We start from the raw sequence: 13,375 nt of genomic DNA, 5'->3' as shown, positions 1-13,375 counted from the left end.
AACCTCCATATGCCACGGGAGCGGCCCAAGAAATAGCAAAAAGGCAAAAATATCTTGTTTGATCCACTCCTGGAATAATGACAATAAAGACACAAAGAAACCAATGGGCCCCAAACAAATTCAAAAGCTTTTGCACAGCAAAGGAAACCATTAAAAAAATGAAAAGACAACCCACAGAATGGGAGAAAATCTTTGCCAACAATGCAACAGACAAGGGCCTAATCTCCAAAATTAGAAACAATTCATACAACTCAACAACAACAAAGCAACCCCATTGAAAAATGTGCAGAAGACCTAAATAGACATTTCTCCAAAAAAGACATACAGATGGCCAACAGGCACATGGAAAAAATGGTTAATATCACTAATTATTAGAGAAATGCAAATCAAAACTACTAGGAGGTACCAACTCACACCTGTCTGAATGGCCATAATTAAGAAGTGAACAAATAACTTCCCTCGTAGAGCAGCAAAAACAAATCCAACTAGGAACCATGAGGTTACAGGTTCGATCCCTGACCTCTCTCAGTGGGTTAAGGATCTGGCATTATCGTGAGCTGTGCTGTAGGTTGCAGACATGGCTCAGATCTGGCATTGCTGTGGCTCTGGTGTAGGCCGGCAGCAACAGCTCTGATTAGACCCCTAGCCTGGGAACCTCCATATGCCATGGGTGCGGCCCTAAAAAGACTAAAGACAAAAAGAAAAGGTCAACAAATAACAAATGCTGGAGAGGACGTGGAGAAAAAGGTACCCTCCTCCACTGTTGGTGGGAATGTAAACTGGTACAACCACTATGGAAAGCAGTATGGAGGTACCTCAGGAATCTAAATGTAGAGCTACCATATGATCCAGAAATTTTACTCCTGGGCATCTATCTGGACAAAACTTGCATTGAAAAAGATACACGTACCCCTATGTTCATAACAGCACTATTCACAATAGTCAAGACATGGAAGCAACCTAGATGTCCATCAACAGAAGAATGGATTAAGAAGATGTGGTGCATCTGTACAATGGAGTATTACTAATGCCATTTGCAGCAACATGGGTGGAACTAGAGACTCTCATACTAAATGAAGTAAGTCAGAAAAAAAAAGACAAATACCATAGGATATAATTATTTGTGGAATCTAAAATATGGAAAAGATGATCCTATCTAAAAAACAAACAAACAAAAAATGCAGAAACAGATCATGGCCAAGGAGAGCAGACTTGCGGCTCCCAAGGGAGAGAGGGAAGGGAGTGGCATGGATGGGCATTTTGGGGCTTTCTTGGATGCAAACTATTAATTTGGAATGAATGGGAAATGGGACCCTACTGAACAGCACAGGAAATGTGAGTGATTAAGTCATCTTCCTGTACAACAGAACTTGCCAAAACATTGTAAATGAACTACACTTTAATAATAATAATAAAATAAAAACTATATTGTGAAATATACAAGTATGTAGAAATTAGACAATGCACTTCTTCTTTTTTTTTTTTGGTATTTTTTTGTCTTTTTAGGGCCACACTCGTGGCATATGGAAGTTCACAGGCTAGGAGCCTAATAGGAGCTGTAGCTGCCAGCCTACACCACAGCCACAGCAATGCCAGATCCTTAACCCACTGAGCAAGGCCAGAGATCTAATTTATATCCTTGTGGATCCTAGTCGGGTTCATTAACCACTGAGCCATGATGAGAACTCCCAGAAAATAATCTTTTGATGAAACTTAGAAAATTATGCTATAGAGAGCCTGGGAAGTAAATTTATATTGAGTATTCCTTCTTAGAGGGATCTTTAAGCTCAAAAATGAAATACAGGAACCAACTAGCCATGATGAAATCTGGGAAAGAATATTTTAGGTGGGAGAAATGGTGATTCGAACGTTCCGAAGCATGGAACGATATTGGTCTGTCTGTAAATGGAGAGTTATATCAGCTATAATCGATGGCACGCTCCACCTGGGAAAATGAGGGAAGTTGAAAAAAGGAAATATTGTCAAAGGTGTGAGAAGGATTTAGAACACCAACAAGGGGCATCTGTATGTGTACTGTACATGCACTACCCTGGAATTAGCCACAGTGGATGTCTGTCACATACCCAAGGCCTGAAGCAACAAAGTGGGGAAGTGGTACTGGAAACCAGAAAAAAAGAAACCGTAATACACAGCCATCTCCAAGAGCTATGACTTTTGCTTGAGCAATACAGGCTGCCTCATGTGTCCCAGCTGAGAGGGAGCCAAGGGAAAATAAACCAAACTAGCTGTTCTCTCTTTCTCTAATCCTCAACTGGTGAACCCCATTGGCTGAAGCCAAACAGAAGCCATATATCAAGGACTCCTTTTGGTTCAGACTCTTGAGTAGAGCATAGAGTACAACATGCATAGTGGGACAAAGAGTGGATCTGGGGCGAGGGAGGAAAGAGAATGAAATATACCTGTCACACTTGTAAAGTGAAACAATACACACCCATGTGATACGAGTGGTTTCCTTTACAGAAAGGACAGTGAGATTATGGGCCATGGGAAGAGGCTGTTTAAAGGGAGATGTATCTATTTGTACATGTTATTCAGTACATTTGAACTTGCTTCTCAAAATAATGTACTCACGGATTGTGTGTGTAAATTTTAAATCTTAGTGTTTGTATTCAAATCAGACTACTATTATGTGGAATGTTGTGTGTGCGTGTGTGTTTGAGAGAGAGAGAGAAAGAGAGAGGGTGAGAGAGAGCAAGAGAGGCTGTTAGTCTTTATATTAAAAGATCATTAAATATTTTAAAGGATTTTTAATTTAATTTTATTCCACCTCACTAGAAAGACCACTTATGGTTTTTCTTCTCTCTTCAACTAATTTTGGTGTTCATTTATTTATTCTGTTTGACCAGAAATATTACATCTTATTTGATATATTCTACAAATGAACAAAGTAAGATTTCAAGGACTTCCCATTGCAGTGTGGCAGAAATAAATCTGACTGATATTCGTGAGGTTGTGGGTTCAATCCCTGGCCTCGCTCATTGGGTCAGGGGTCTGGTGTTGCTCTGAACTCTGCTGTAAGTCGCAGACGTAGATCAAATGCCATGTTGCTGTGGCTGTGGCTGCAATGTAGGCCAGCAGCAATAGCTCCAATTTGACCCCTAGCTTGGGAACTTCCATATGCTGTGGTGCAGTCCTAAAAAAAAAGATATTCAGGAAACTCACATGAAATTCTCCACAACCATTTACTCAAATTAGCTTTGGTCTAAATGAATCCTATTTAAAAGTTTTGTCCCACAACTACTAGAAAGAGAAATTAAGAAAACAACCCTATATACAATTATGTTAAAAAGAATAAAATACCGGGAGTTCCCGTCGTGTCTCAGTGGAGAACAAATCCGACTAGGAACCATGAGGTTGCGGGTTCAATCCCTGACCTTGCTCAGTGGGTTAAGGATCCGGCATTGCCATGAGCTGTGGTGTAGGTTGCAGACGCAGCTTGGATCTGGCATTGCTGTGGCTCTGGTGTAGGCCAGCGGCTACAGCTCTGATTCGACCCCTAGCCTAGGAACCTCCATGTGCCGGGGAGCAGCCCAAGAAATGGCAAAAATAAAGACAAAAAAAAAAAAGAATAAAATACCTAGAAATGAATTTAACTGAGAAGGTGAAAGACTAATACACTGAAAACCACAGGTCACTAAAAAAAGTATTGAAGTTCAGAGTTCCTATCATGGCTCAGTGGTTAATGAATCTGACTAGGAACCATGAGGTTGTGGGTTGGATCCCCTGCCTTGCTCAGTGGGTTAAGGATCTGGCGTTGCCATGACCTGTGGTGTAGGTTGCAGACACGGCTTGGATCTGGCATTGCTGTGGCTGTAGCATAGGCCAGCGGCTACAGCTACAATTAGACCCCTAGCCTGGGAACCTCCATCTGCTGCAGGAGCAGCCCTAGAAAAGGCAAAAAGACAAAAAGTAAAAATAGAGTACTGAAGTTCAAACAAATAAATGGAAATATACCACACCCATGGACTGAAAGAATTTATTTAAATGTCCATATTACCCAAAGAAATGTACATATTCAATGAAATCCCTATCAAATTCCAATGACATTTTCCACAGAACTAGAATAAATAATTTTAAATCTTTGTATGGAACTACAAAAGATCCTGAGTAGCCAAAGAAATCTTAACATGAACAAAGCCAGAGATATCATGCTATATGATTTCAAACTGTACTACAATGCAGTAGTAAGCAAAACAGTATGGTATTGGCATAAAAACAGACATATAATCAATATAACAAAACAGCCCAGAAACAAACCTGCTCACATAAGGCTGATTAATTTATGTTAAAGAAAACAAAAAGAATGGGAGAAAGACAGGCTCTTCAACAAATGGTGTGGTAAAAATTTGAAAGCTACATGCATAAGGGTGAAACTGGACCACTATCTGATACCATACACCAAATTAATTCAAAATGAATTAAACATTCCAATGTAAGACCAAAACGCATAAAAGTCCTAGGAGAAAACACAGGCATTAAGCTCCTGGACATCACTCTTGGCAATAGTTCCTTGGATATGACTCCAAAGACAATGATAACAAAGGCAAAAATAAACCAATATGTGGAATCTTAAAAAAAAGCAAATGAACAACAAAACAAAACTAACAGACAACAAAGAACAGAATAGAAAAGACTGGTTGTTGCTAGAGGGGAGGAGTGTTGAAGGGTGGAAAAGAGAGGTGAGAGGACAAAAAGTATAATATCCGGATATAAAATAAGTCATGAGGGTGTAATGTACATCATGGTGATAGTGTCAATATTACATTGCAAATTTTAAAACTGCTAAAAACGTAAATCTTAGGAGGTGAAAGACTTATATGCTGAGAACTAGAAAACATTAATCAAGGCAATTAAAGAGGAGTCAAAGAAATAGAAAGATAGTCCATGTTCCTGGGTTGGAAAAATTAATATTGTAAGAATGGCTATACTACCCAGAGCAATCTACAGGTTCAATGCAATCCTATCAAATTACCCATGACATTTCCACAGAACTAGAACAAACAATCCAAACATTTATATGGAACCACAGAAGACCCAGAATTGCCCAAGCAATCCTGAGGAACGAAAACCAAGCAGGAGGCGTCGCTCTCCCAGACTTCAGGCAACATTACAAGCCACAGTCATCAAGATGGTGTCGTACTGGTACCACAACAGACATACAGACCAATGGAACAAAATAGAGAACCCAGAAATAAACCCAGATACCTACAGTCAATTAATAAGTCCACAAATACCAAATGCTGGACGGGGTGTGGAGAAAAGGGAACCTTCCTGCACTTTGGTGGGAATGTAAGCTGGTAGAACCACTATGGAGAACATTATGGAGGTACCTTAGAAAACTCTACATAAAACTACCATATGACCCAGCAATCTCACTCTTGGGCATATATCCAGACAAAACTTTCCTTAAAAAAAGACACATGCACCTGCGTGTTCATTGGAGCACTATTCACAATAGCCAAGACATGGAAACAACCTAAATGTCCGTCAACAGATGAATGGATTAGGAAGATGTGGTATAGATACACAATGGACTACTACTCAGCCATAAAAAGAACAAAATGAGGCCATTTGCAGCAACATGGATAGAACTAGAGAGTCTCATCTGAGTGAAGTAAGTCAGAAAGACAAAGACAAATACCATATGATATCATTTATATCTGGAATCTAATATATGGCACAAATGAACCTTTCCACAAAAAGAAAATCATGGACATGGAGAACAGACTTGTGGTTGCCAAGATGAAAGGGGAGGGAGGGAGTGGGATGGATTAGGATTTGGGGTTAATAGATGCAAACTATTGCCTTTGGAATGGATAAGCAATGGGATCCTGCTGTATAGCGCTGGGAACTCTGTCTGGGCACTTATGATGGAGCATGATAATGTGAGAAAAAAGAATGGATACATGTATGTTTAACTGGGTCACCTTGCTGTACAGTAGAAAATTGATAGAAACTGTAAACCAGCCCTAATAGAAAAAAATACAAATCATTATAAATGAAAAAAAAGAAAGAAAATAAATCTTAAAGACCTTATCACAAAGAAAAAAAATTGTAACTTTGTACAGTGACCAATGGTAGCTAAATTTACTGTGATCATTTTGCAATGTATGCAAATGTCAAATCATTATGTTATATACCTGAAATTAATGCGTCATTGTATGTCCATCATGCTTCAATTTAAAAAATCATGAGAATAAATGAAACACTTAAAAGGGAAAAAGTGAGGGAGTTCCCTTCATGGCTCAGTGGTTAACAAACCCGACTAGGATCCATGAAGGTGTGGGTTCAATCCCTGGCCTCACTCAGTGGGTTAAGGATCCAGCATTACCATGAGTTGTGTTATAGGTCACAGACACAGCTAGGATCTGGCATTGCTGTGGCTGTGGCATAGGCCAGCAGCTATACAGCCTGGGAACTTCCATATGCTGCAGGTGGGGCCCTAAAAAGCAAAAAAGAAAAAGGATGGGGGAAATGAATAAAATAATAAAATAAAATTAAGTTTCAGTGTTTGGGGAAATCAACTTATTTTAAAACAAACCTAGCAATAGAGGAGACTTGCTACCAACCTATATTCAGTAGGTAATTGTACATAAGAAGCATTTCCATGGAGAACCCAGTCCCAAGGAACTTTGCTAACTCATCTGGGATAAGCGTAAATGGGCTGTTTGAAAATAATGCCCAAGAGTCTCAGGATTATAATAAATTGCACATTCGCAAAGCACTCTCAATATTATCTACTATTGTCTTCCTAATAGGGCTTTTTTCGTTCCAAAGATCATGCTAAATAGTCATCGTGTACTATAGGGTTCTCTGTCATTCTCTGAAAGTTTGAAAAATTCAAGTGTGTTCCTTCATAATTCCTTTTCTTAAATTATTTTATCAACATAAGGTAAGTAAAATGACATTTGATTTAAAAACTACCCATTCTTAGGGAAGGTTGAAATGTATGTATATGATAGTACTAAATATACATAGGGAAATCAGAGCATTTCATTTCTGGAAGCCTCCTCTAAACTTTGGAAATAACTAGTTTGGTGCCCATAGAAAGCAACTACATTTTTTTTCTTTGTAATCAGATTCTCTCAGTCTATCATCTAAAACTGTCTTAAAAGCATGTAAATTTTAGTAAACACTATATCTGAAAGATATTAAATAACTGAATGAAATGTATAGCCTTCATTCAATTATGTGAGGTATTTAAATACGCAATAAAAATTTGGTGGATTAATTTGTCCATGTTTTATCTAGATGTTTTAAAGTCAGATAAAAATCTCACTTATTCTGTAACATTTTCCTAAACATAAATTAAAAATAACTGTAAATATAAATAAAATACTGTGTGATCAAAATGATGTATAAATAGTGAAGAGACAAAACTTTAAAAAATCACAGATAGGAATTCCCTGGTGGCCTATCAGTTAAGGATCTGGCGTCACCACTGCTGTGGCTTAAGTCAATAGATGGGTGAGGAGTTCCCGTCGTGGCGCAGTGGTTAACGAATCCGACTAGGAATCATGAGGTTGTGGGTTCGGTCCCTGCCCTTGCTCAGTGGGTTAACGATCCGGCGTTGCCGTGAGCTGTGGTGTAGGTTGCAGATGCGGCTCGGATCCCGCGTTGCTGTGGCTCTGGTGTAGGCCGGTGGCTACAGCTCCGATTCAACCCTAGCCTGGGAACCTCCATATGCCGCGGAAGCGGCCCAAGAAATAGCAACAACAACAATAACAAAAAAAAAAAAAAGACAAAAAAAAGACAAAAAAAAAAATAGATGGGTGAGAACTTCCATGTACCTTGGGCACAGCCAAAAGAAATAAAAAGTTCCAGATAAACAAATCCCTATGCAGTTAAATAAGGATGTGAAGTCACTGGTAAATCAAAATTGGAAAAAAAGAGATTAAAAATTGGATAAAGAAGTCATGGTATACAAGAATTAAAAGTAATGAAATATCATGAGAATGACATAGAAAAGATCAGAGATCTAGCACAGAATTAAAGAGCTTACATATAATCTATGGAACCTTGCAATCTGAATTTATAGTTTCACAATCTCAATAACTCATTTAAGGAATTGATAACTTTTTGATCTTTAGAAACTCCCATAGTTATTAGCAGACAATAGCGATGAATGATTAACAATATCTTAAAATACGGATACTAAAATTTCCTTTATCATAAGGTTTGGGGATAAGTACTAAATGATTTGTGGGTGTAAATGCTTACTTTAGTGTTTGGCATAAAGGCCCATTAAGGATTAGTTGGAATTATTATTATATTACCTCATTGGACACAACAGACCTGGGGTTATTTTGGAATTAAGAACCATAGTGATATCTTAGCCCTGAGGAGCTTTGTGTGACACCTCACACGATGGATTTGAGAACTTAGAGAAACAGAGTATGTGAAAATTGTGCCTTGTAAGCCCACATGTTGCCCCTAAACTTTTAAGTCTCTGGTCCTCAACAGAAATACTTTCCTCCTATACCAGTTCCCTGGACATAAATGTTGTATTTGTAGCTACATACAATTAAGAAAAGCATTGATAAAAGACCAAGGTCTTACATAAAAATAACATAAGTCCCCCGATAAAGAAAAACTCCTACAAGATAGGTAATAAAATTTGACATGAAAAATCAACTGTGTGGTTTGAACGAAGTAGTTATGCAAGAAAACGGATATCCAACAACAAATGTTTGAGTTGGGGGAAACATGTTTATAGCTAAATTCTCTCAGTTTATACTTCAGCAAGCTGTCATCTAAGGGTTTAAGTTTCTTGCTCAATTCTAAATGACCAAAACGGATTTAAATATTAAAAGCCTTCTTAGTCCCCATGGGATGATGTAATTATTCGACTATAATAATATACTTGCATCTGGACAAGCCTATCTTGATGATGCCTAAGGGCTAGGTTTTCTCCACCTCCTCCTTGTGCTAGAGCTAACTGCACGCTTTCATACTTCTTAACATTTCAGTAAGGCCTTGCAGCAGGGATTCAAAAAAAGACCTATCTGATTCCTAAGACCCAGCCACATCTACTTTATTGGTCACCTGAGATAGGAACAAATAAACTTCATTTTAACTGCCTCCTTAGCTGATATTTCTGCAAATCAAAGTATAAAAGCATTACTTTGGAGCATCTGAAACACAGTCACTTCTGCTTGGCATTCAATCCTTACCAGAGCCCAAGGACATGCTTATTGTCATCTTTATCACACAAAGTACTAGATTCCATTTCAGAAAGGTTCGGTTACTTGCTTAAGGTAGCTGTCTTTATGCTGTAGGGTCATGAGGAGAAATTAAGTCCCCTGGTGTCACATCTTTTAATTATCCTCCCCCACCCACCCAAGTGACTGCACCCAATCTTCTACGAATGGATGCTTAATTGTGTGCATATACTCCCACTATACACAATTGTGTGTGTCATTTCTCAAAATCTTTCTACCTTTCCTGCCACTGCTCTGATAGAGGGGAAGCAAACTGCAGATAATGGAACGAATTAACAAAAGCCATCCAGAAGAGTTTATTCTACTAGGCTTTGCGGATCGTCCCTGGCTGGAGCTTCCTCTGTTCATTATTCTGCTTCTAACATACCCCATGGCCATGGTGGGAAACAGAGCCATCATTCTGGTGTCCACCTTAGACTCCCGTCTGCACAGCCCCATGTATTTCTTCCTCACCAACCTCTCCTTTCTGGACATGTGCTACACCACAAGCATTGTCCCTCAGATGCTGTTTCACCTGGGACGATTGAAGAAGACAATCAGCTATCTGGGCTGTGCCATTCAGCTTTATTTCTTCCACATAATGGGAGGCACAGAATGTCTGCTTTTGGCTATTATGTCTTTCGATCGCTACGTGGCCATCTGCAAGCCTCTGCACTACACCCTCATCATGAATCGGTGCACCTGTATTCTACTGGTGGCCACTGTGTGGCTGGGTGGAATAACCTACGCTGTCTCAGAGGCCACTGTCACATTACACTTACCACTGTGTGGTCACAACACACTGGATCACTTGGCATGTGAGGTTCCCGTTCTGATAAAGGCGGCCTGTGGTGAGAAGGGCTCCAATGAGCTCACACTCTCTGTGGTTTGCATTTTCATGTTAGCTGTGCCACTATGCTTCATTCTTGCTTCCTATGCTTCTATCGGACATGCTGTATTTAAGATTAAATCTTCGGAGGGAAGAAAAAAAGCCTTTGGCACATGTTCCTCCCATCTCATTGTAGTTTTCTTCTTTTATGGCCCAGCCATTAGCATGTACCTTCAGCCCCCCTCCTCCATCTCTAGGGACCAGCCCAAGTTCATGGCTCTCTTCTATGGAGTGGTGACTCCTACACTCAACCCTTTCATCTACACTCTGAGGAATAAGGATGTAAAGGGTGCCTGGGGCAACCTGGTGAGGAGCGTTTTCACTTCCAAGTGATAGTTCGCAGACATCGAATGACATTATTTGACAAGTGAGTAGGTACATAGGAGTTTCTCTGACAAATCATTCTCATCTCATTTTTCCTCAGATCATGTTATTCTTCTTGCAAAATATGTCATATTTCTAATGCTCTTTCTAATGGTGTTAGACAAGGGTGATACTTGGCTAGTATGCACCAGTTAGGCCAATCCGTGGAAATACACTACAAATAGTCTACACTGGTTAATACATACTGAAATAGTAACTATGTCAAACAGTATTTAAAAAGTACTATATATTACAATACAAACTAATTAGTTAAAGTTAATAATCAGAAGACAGCATGGTAACCATTCACCAATGGATTTCCTATGACAGTGCCACCTAAGAACAATTTCATCACTCTCGGCAAGACTGGTCACATCCAAGTGGGCAGCACGGTGCCAGCGTGCATTCCGAGTGAGGCACTCTACACCTCAGACCAACCGTGAGTCTCAGAAGACAATCAACCTCAACTTACGTAGATCCTATTGCTTCTTCAGAAGCACACTGTGACCCTTGTTTAACTAATAAGTGTACAGGGTTTGTATTTTTACCTAAAGGATCTATTGTTGAATATTAAAATGGACAAAATGTGTGCCTAAGTTTCTTAACATCCCTTTTAAATATTATAAGCATGAACCTTCTGAGAGAATCATGAACCACAACCTGGAAACATTTTGTGCATAATGGAAATAGCCCGGAATGCCTTTTGAAATCCTTCAAGAATCTTTTACAAGAAGAAGCAATTTGTATTTCTAGAAGGGAAGGCCACTTGCTTACTTTAAGCAATTGAGTATCTCTTTGATGCTCACAATCTGTATCATGACAAATTCAAAGTACTGAACTGAGAGCTCTAGGGTTCATATCTAACAAACTTTTGTCACAAAATTAGTTACACTTTTAGAGCAAATTAAAGAGTTTATGGTTACTTGCTGTTAAATTAATAGGATGAGAAATCAACATAATAGTTGTGTAGCGAAGAAACTAGCAGCTAAGAAAAACAAGAACCATTTAGACTTCTCTGGCATGGGTTCGGGTATGATCAAAATCTAAGCAAACCACTGGATGAAAAGTTGCATGTTATCCTGAACAAGAAACAATTTGAAATCATATCTAATGTTTGATTTAAAAAAGAAAAAAGCAGATCATAGGATGCTTGATCCAGTTCTTGAGACAAACAGACTTTGCTTTATCTCATTTGGAAAATATTCTAAATAATTTTAAAATTTAGCTGTTTAAATAATTTAATATTTTGGCCTGAGTTTTGGCCTGAATGCCCCCCAAAAATTTTTTTTTAATTTCACACACACACAGGGCAATGAAAGTAAAAATTTCTGTGATGTTAGATAATGCCTCTGATCATTTTGAGTAACGATATCCTTGATCACTTTGCTCTATGCAGAAATTGGCACAACAGTGTAAATCAACTGCACTTTAATAAAAAAGAAATAATAAAGACACCCTTTGTCTTACTTAGTCTTAAACACAGAGGAATGTGATAATTTTCAGTTTGGAGGGCAAAATCCAGGAAGATTTGTGTCAAAAGCTTAGCGATGAGACTGTTGAGAGCTCTTCAGATTACTTCTTTATCTTTTATGTCTGTAAAGACAACTCATTTCAGAACTGGGCTTTCCAGACTCTGAAATATCGGGGCTTCCTGAAGGAAATACACACAAACATTTAAGCATAAAGAATATTGAGTGTAGTGGTAGGGGGAAAGTCACAGAAACATGTCCTTTTTACTAAACTACTTCACGTTTCCGCAGCATGTATATCCAGTATATTCCAGCATGAAGAATACTGTCAGGAACCATTAAGAAGCTCTGTTAAAGGAAGTACATATTACATGTGAAGTTTAGCATGTACTCTATCCTTGATGTAAAGCATGAGCCATCTCAAGAGTGCTTTCTCAAAGAAGTTGGTCAAAAGCTTTTCTTCTTTTCCCAACCAAGCAAATCTTTCCTGAAGAACAAAAGGAAGACAGCAAAATATTTTCACGTTTGTTCTAAAAGATCCTAAAAATGTAGACATGTATTTAGGAGTGTCTTTAAGGGAGAAGTCAAAAAGGCTTCACTAGTTATTTTGTGACACAGCAGGTTAAGGATTCTGCATTATCACTGCAGCGGCTTGGGTTGCTGCTATGGCACAGGTTTGATTCCAGGCCCTGGAATTTCCACATGCCGTGGGTGCAGCCAGAAACAAACAAACAAAACCTTACCTATGATTTCCTTCACATTAGAGGTGTTCTCAGACCTGCAGAGTATAACTCCTATGCAACAAGTGCATCCTGCTCTAAGGGATAGGATTAAAACAAAATACATGCAAATCAGGAGTCCCCATGGTGGCACAGTGGTAATGAACCCAACTAGTATCCATGAGGACACAGGTTCGATCCCTGGCCTTGCTCAGTGGGTTAAGGATCCGGCATTGCACCATAAGCTATGGTGTAGATCACACACGCAGCTCAGATCCCAGGTTGCTGTGGCTGTGGTATAGGCCGGTAGCTACAGCTCCAATTCGACCCCTAGCCTAGAAACTTCCATATGCCACAGGTGTGGCCCTAAAAAGCAAAAAATAAACTAAATAAAATAAAGTAAAATAAAATAAAGTAAATGCAAATGAGAATTCTGGTTCAACAAATGTCTTACAGCTACCATAAATCCAATGTCTACTCGAAAGGTGATATTCAGAATTCCAATGACTTGGAAGTGTCCCAGAGGCCACTAGGGCAGGAGTGGGGTAGGGGTGGAAGAGGGGGGAGATGAGAGGAGTGAGAAAGAGTTTCCACTAAAGCACACTAAGAGACAGATACATAAAGTTAATCAATGTGATCCTTGATTCGATCTTTGATTTATTTATTTTTTGCCACACCCATGGCATGTGGATATTCCTAGGCCAGGAAAAAAAC

The 13,375-nt window shown here is 39.0% G+C and overlaps 1 pseudogene; it reads left to right on the top strand.

The window, feature by feature from the left end:
* The first annotated feature begins 9,246 nt into the window (after nt 1–9,246).
* Nucleotides 9,247–10,606, top strand: LOC110257990 (annotated as a pseudogene).
* The last annotated feature ends 2,769 nt before the right edge of the window (nt 10,607–13,375 follow it).

The sequence above is a fragment of the Sus scrofa genome, unplaced genomic scaffold (assembly GCF_000003025.6).
Source record: "Sus scrofa isolate TJ Tabasco breed Duroc unplaced genomic scaffold, Sscrofa11.1 Contig1045, whole genome shotgun sequence".
NCBI classification, from domain to species: Eukaryota; Metazoa; Chordata; class Mammalia; order Artiodactyla; family Suidae; genus Sus; species Sus scrofa.
Note: the sequence above shows the minus strand (reverse complement) of the source record. Positions and strands in the feature narration are given on the sequence as shown.